This window comes from Varanus komodoensis, unplaced genomic scaffold, assembly GCF_004798865.1.
Source record: "Varanus komodoensis strain SLA01 unplaced genomic scaffold, ASM479886v1 scaffold14_3, whole genome shotgun sequence".
NCBI lineage: Eukaryota > Metazoa > Chordata > Lepidosauria > Squamata > Varanidae > Varanus > Varanus komodoensis.
Window position 1 is genome coordinate 957,391 of NW_025335439.1, and position 6,235 is coordinate 963,625.

The following is a 6,235-nucleotide window of genomic DNA, read 5'->3' on the forward strand; positions in this document are numbered from 1 at the left end:
TCTTAAGAAGTTAATATGATTCTTTACACCAAATTGCCACAGACTATATTTCGGTTGCATTTCTTGGTCCCTCTCTTTAGGCTCCATTTCCAAGCTGATAACAGGCAGAGCCTTTAGGAAAGAGATAAAGGAATGTTGAAATGAGGAAAAATCCACTGATGTGCATTATCAAGGTGACTTTAAAATCAGAGCCACCATCTTTAGTTAATATAGACTTTGTTTGCCAGAGAAGTTAATTCCCCCTCCTCTGCCACATTACAGCTTTTCCTATCACTCAAATGGTGGGCAACTTGGGGGCCTCCAGGTATCATCATTAGGTTGGTTGCTGCAGATGGGAGTGGTGAGGCAAAACCCTTGAAGTTGCCAATTCTTGCTTGACATCATATACTTATCTTCTGGAGTTCAAGGAAACTCAGGACCAAAACAGATATTAAGCATTACTTTAAAATTTTATCTCCCAGTTACATACATTTAACATTTTTACTCTAAAGTAAGACAGGGGGTTCTGCCTAGATTGGAACCCTGGCAGGCAATGGTTGGGAGGAAGTGTTTAAGTTCTGGATTGGTTCCCCTGTGACTACTCCAGTAAAAAATAATTTTAAAAATACATAGGTAAAATATGCTATATTTACTTCTGCATAGCTATCTATAAGATTGCACTGTACATTGTGTGTTCAAAGGCCATTACCTTGCATATACCTGAAAAGTTATGAAAATAGGGGAGATTACAAATAATTTGATTTGAGACTGAGAAATGCAAAATTAGACATTGGTCTCTTGTCTGTAAAGACCACTGATGAAAGTTTAAATGTATTTGGTCTACATGTATGTCAACATAACATTAATTTCTATACCTAACTGAAAAACAATATAGGTTTGATTGTTGCTTGCTTTTTTAAAAAACTATGCTAAGCTGTTACTAAGGCAGGCTAAAAATATCTCAATAAAGAAAAAAATATCTTTTCAAAATCACCAGTGAAATATAGGGCGCTAGTTTTTAATTGGCTCTGCTAACATGCCCTAAGAAGCAGATTACTTTGAAAAATAAACATAAACACAAGCAAGATAAAGCTTTTTCTGGCATGGAGATAGTCCCTGGGAAAAACTTTATCAGCAGTGCAACCTTATACCTGTTTGTTCAGAAGTATATCCAATTTTAGTTCAAGAAGTCTTACTCCCATGTAAGTTCACATACAGTTGCCATTTCAATGTGTACCAGAGCCAAGGACCTGGGACAGGGATGAAAGCTGCAGATTTGGGGGCCAAATCCATTTTGCCTGGAGTACTAATGTGGCTTTTTGTGATTTTCAATGTGGCCACCTCCCCTTCCCCTCACCTCCCCTGAAATGACAGATCATTTGGTGTTTTCCTGGCTTTTGCATAGGGTTTTTCTCCAGCCTAAAATGTTTATATTCCTGTTCTAAACCTTGCTATGATCAGCAAGAGTTTTTAAGTTACAACACACTGGCATTTTTGGTATTTTAGCCCCACCAGCCACTGAAATATGTCCCTCTCTCCTGAAGAGCTTCTCCAAAATGAAATCTGAAAAGGTGGACACTCCTGGCACAGAGAGTAGGACTATCAGGAAGGCTGGTGGCTCTACCACCTGGCCCTGGGCTGCTGGCTAAGATTGCCAGCTTTTACTGATCGGTGCTCCTGTGCTGCTCGTAGCAAAAGCTGGACAGTATTTCTGTTTCTCCTCCTGCTGTGAAGCATCAGGCCTTTTCCCTGCAAAGCAAGCTGTTGCTCAAGGCATGGTGCAGGGCAAGGTACAAGGTCAGGCCTGTTCTTTGAGGTCAGTTTGCAGCCCTAATTGAGGGTGGTGCGGGCTGGAGAGTCAGCAGTAGTCAAATTCTGCCAGGGTAGCTGACGCTGGGGAGAAGCAGCTCCGTGTAGGCTGGAGTGAGGTAATTGAAATACTAATTGAAAGACGTTCAGCCCGTGGCATAATTTAGGCGGGATTCCAAAACAGAAAAAAAGAAAGGCCCAGCATACAAACTCCAAGTGCTATTAAGAGCCACTAAATCACCCGGAGGTATCTCAATTAAGCAGATTGCAATCTTCATCATGATGCAGCCATTGGTATTAAGGAACACGGGTGCTTTGACTGAGATATTCTAATTAGAAAGATCTCCTGATAATGCACGTTTAAATGGAGCAAGCCTAGCTGTCTCTTCTACAGCCTCCATTTGCTACCAGGCGTGGCCTGCCTGCTTCTGCCTGCTTTGTGTTTTACTTTTGGCGATTGTAAATGTCTCAAGTGTGCCCTTTTGTTTGGAGAGATAATGGCAGCAGGCCTTTTGGTGAGGACTCCTGCAATTGGGTGGTATAGAAGTTACATAAAATAAATGGCTGCCAAGTACAGTTGGTGTTTGAATGCAAGGTTAACGTCTTTCCTAAGGGAAAGCCCTTCACTTGGGATTTTGTACAGCTTGGCTGACCTAGCTTAATCTGCTGATTTCAAAAACTACATAAAGCTAGTTTCTTTGGTAGGATGATGGGTGAAGAGTGTTTTGGAATACTAGAGAACTGTGCCCTTAGGAGAGGACAATAGAGCTCAAAGTCTTACTTTTGTGGGGGGGTTAATTTTACAGGGTTTGCTATATCTGTTAAATCTGTATCTGGTCTTCTTTCCTCTAAGCCAGGAGTCTCAAACTCAACTTACCTGGGGGCAGTCTGGGTGAGGCTGGGCCGCATCAAGCATTCCACCACCACGGCGCGGTGGTGGTGGGCCGCTCATCCCGCGTCACTCCAGGAGGCCGGCCCGGGTGCCGCCGGCGCTTTGAAGGCCGCAGGGCCCCTCCCCCGTGCCCTGCCCCTCCCGGCAATTGGCCCGCGGGCCGCCAGTTTGAGACCCCTGCTCTAAGCAGCCCAATATGCTCAGGCTAGAAGGCAAACAAGGATCAGATCACACAAGAGCAGCCCCACAGTGGCTTGATTTTGCCGCACAGGTCACTGTGTTATGCTCATGAGCACCTCTGCTTGCCATGGTTTGCTGTGTCATGTGACCCAGGGATTGCAGGTTGTTTGGTAGGGTAGGAAGCCCTCAAATATCTCTGAAACAAACTATGGATTATTTGAGGTTTCTCCAAGCCCTCAAACTATCTTTGATGCCAGGTTTGTATGACCTAACAAGATAAGAGTTGCACCACTGCTGGTGTGCTTATGCTAAGCCTTATGGAGAAAATTAACTTCACAGGTTGAAAGAGAAGACCTGCCTGCTCTGAATTTAGCCAGCATTTTTTCACAACTGATGCATGACCATTATAGAGAACTTTTAGAGATGACTACCAGATTTTTCAAGACCCTTAAACATTAGTCATTATCTTCTTGCTGGTCTCCTGTTATTAATCTACAATATTTCTATTTATGGATCCATTAACATATGTATTCCACTTTCCAGATATAACATAACAAGGTACCTTACAAAAAGGGCATTTTACAGAAGCAGCAAAAAATGTGCGAAAATAGTGCTATCAGAATTGAGGAAAATACGCCAAATTTCAGGTTGTTAAGAATGGAGTATTAATTACCTATGAAGAAAAGTTTGTTTGGCATAAATTGATGTTAGAGCTTCTGTAAGGCTTGTGCCAGAGGTGTAAGGTGCAAAGTATCAGGAAGGGAGTCCCATAATTGATGGGCTACCACAGAGAAAGCTCTGTCCCTGGTCTTTGCTGAGCTAGCAGTTCCTAGCAGAGCCTCTGAGGTTGACCTAAACATATAGGCAGAATTGTATGAGTGGAGGCACTTTAGGTAATCTAAAATATCGAAAGACAATAGCCAGCACTTTGAAATCATGTCAGAAATGAATTACTAACGAATTACATTGGTGCATATTTTGCACCAATGTAACTGGTGCAAAAAAGGGGTCAGGTGCTCTGATTTTCTGGGCTGCATCAGCTATGACTTCTGAGCTCACTTCTAAGCTGCCAAACATAAAGCATATTACAATACTCCAATTTAAAGGTATCTAGGAATGAGTTACTAGTAGGGCCACAGATGGCTTATTACTGAATCCAAGAGGGTTCCCAAATTGTAACTTGATATGTAACTTCATCTAGGACTGGCTTGATGCCACCATGGTGAAGAGCCAGTTTCCTAATCCACAGAGCTCTGTTTTACCTAGACTAAGTTTCAGCTGATTTTCTATCATCCTTTTCAAAACAGCCTCCAGCCTGCCACGACATCCAAAGCCTCCCTGGAGTTCCTAGGCCGGAAAAGGGAAGGAAAGCTGCATGTTATCAGGATATAAAATACTTGCAAGTGTGGCATCATATAAATGCATGTTTGGTACTCCATGGTGGGCTTGCCACAATACTATAGCTCCAGTTTAGGATCTTTTACAAGCAGGACACTTCTAAGAACTTGCTCTAAAATTGGCTTTAATACCATTGTGGAGAAACTAGTCTGAGCACAGCAGGCTATATGTTGTTGAAGTTAGTGACAAAACCTTCAATGGCATGAACATGTCTGGATTATATTGAAAGTACACATTTTGTTGGTTATGTTTTGTAATTTTCATTATAAAAATGGAGCCATATCCTGATGAACTAACACAATGCCATTAAAGCCTGTTTGTGAATGTTACACCAACTTAATTCTGGGCTTATAAGCAGAAGTTAAAATACTCCTCCAGCACAAAACTGATATCAAAGCTTCTTACTGAATTATTCATCTACATTTCCAAGTGCCCAGGTTGAATCTGCATAGGACATTCAAAGGCTGGTTCTGCAGGAAAAGCCACATGAAAAATTGCCCAACAAGCAGCATTATAGTCCTGTACGTGTGCAACCCTGTACATCAGGGTGTGCAACCTTTTTGGCCGCAAGAGCTGCATATGAAGCTGTCTTGGGGGTCAGGGACTGCATGTGCGCGCACACAGACACATACATGCACACATCTCTGCATCCCCTACCTTGGTGAACAGATTGCTCTTTCTTGCTTGTGCCTCCAGTGAAGACAGCCCACACTGTACCAGGATCTCTTGGATAGTTCTATAGTATCATACAATAGTAGAGTTGGAACAGGCCAGAAGGCCATTGGGTCCAAACCTCTGCTCAGTGCAGGACACTAAGTTACACCATCCCATTCAGTTGATTGTCCAGACACTTTTTGAATGTCTCTAGTGAGGGAGAACCCACAGCTTCCCCAGGTAATTGGTTCCATTGGCATACTGCTCTGACTATGAGGAAATTCTTCCTGGTGTCTAGTTAAATCTGGTTTCTTCTAACTTCAGTCCATTATTCCGTGGAAGAGATCTTGTACTTCTTTGTGACAGCCTTTCACGTACTTGTGGACTGCTGTCACATCATCTCTCAGTCTTCTCTTGAGGCTGAAGATGCCTACTTCTCTCAGTCTTTCCTCATAGGGCTTTTCCTCCAGTCTCTGAATCATTCTTGTTGCCCTCCTCTGTATCCTTCCCAGCTTGTCCGCATCTTTCTTAAACTGTGGTGCCCCAGAACTGGATGCACTACTCCAGGTGAGGTCTGATTGGTGCTGAGCATAGTGGAACTAGTACATGTTTTGGGAGTGATGCTTCTCTCAATGCAGCCCAAAATAGTGTTTGCATTGTTGGCTCATGTTTAGCTTGTGATCTACAACAACCCCAACATCCTTCTCATTTGTAGGATTGTTGAGCCAAGTGTTCCCTATCTTGTAGCAGTGCATTTGGTTTCTTGTTCCTAAGTGGAGGACTTGGCACGTGTCCCTATTGAATTTCATTCTATTGTTCTCTGCCTAGTGTTCTAACCTATCACTAGCTCTGTATCTTAATCTGTGTCTTCCAGGAATTTGCTATTCCACCTAGCTTTGTGTCATCTGTAAATGTAGTTCTCTTTCCTTGTACTTCCTCATGTAAATCATTAATAAAAATGTTGAAGAGTCCCAAGACTGAATCCCAGGCACCCCACTTGTCATCTGTCCCTAGTTTGAGAACATGCCATCGATGAGCACTCCTTGAGTCCTAATTTGCAGCCAATTGTGGCTCCACCTAATAGTTGCAGTATCTAGCCCGCTTTTTGCTAGTGTGGTAATCAGGAGGTTGTGGGGCACTTTGTCAAAAGTTTTGCTAAAGTCTCAATAGATTATGTCCATAGCATTCCCACAGCCCACTCAGGAGATTAACAAGTAAAAAAAAATTAGAATAGATATCACTTTATGACATCATGTGGGTTTTTTTTTCTTCTTTTTGCTGCCCAAAGTATTTTGGCAATGGCAAAATTAGGAGTTCCTCCAC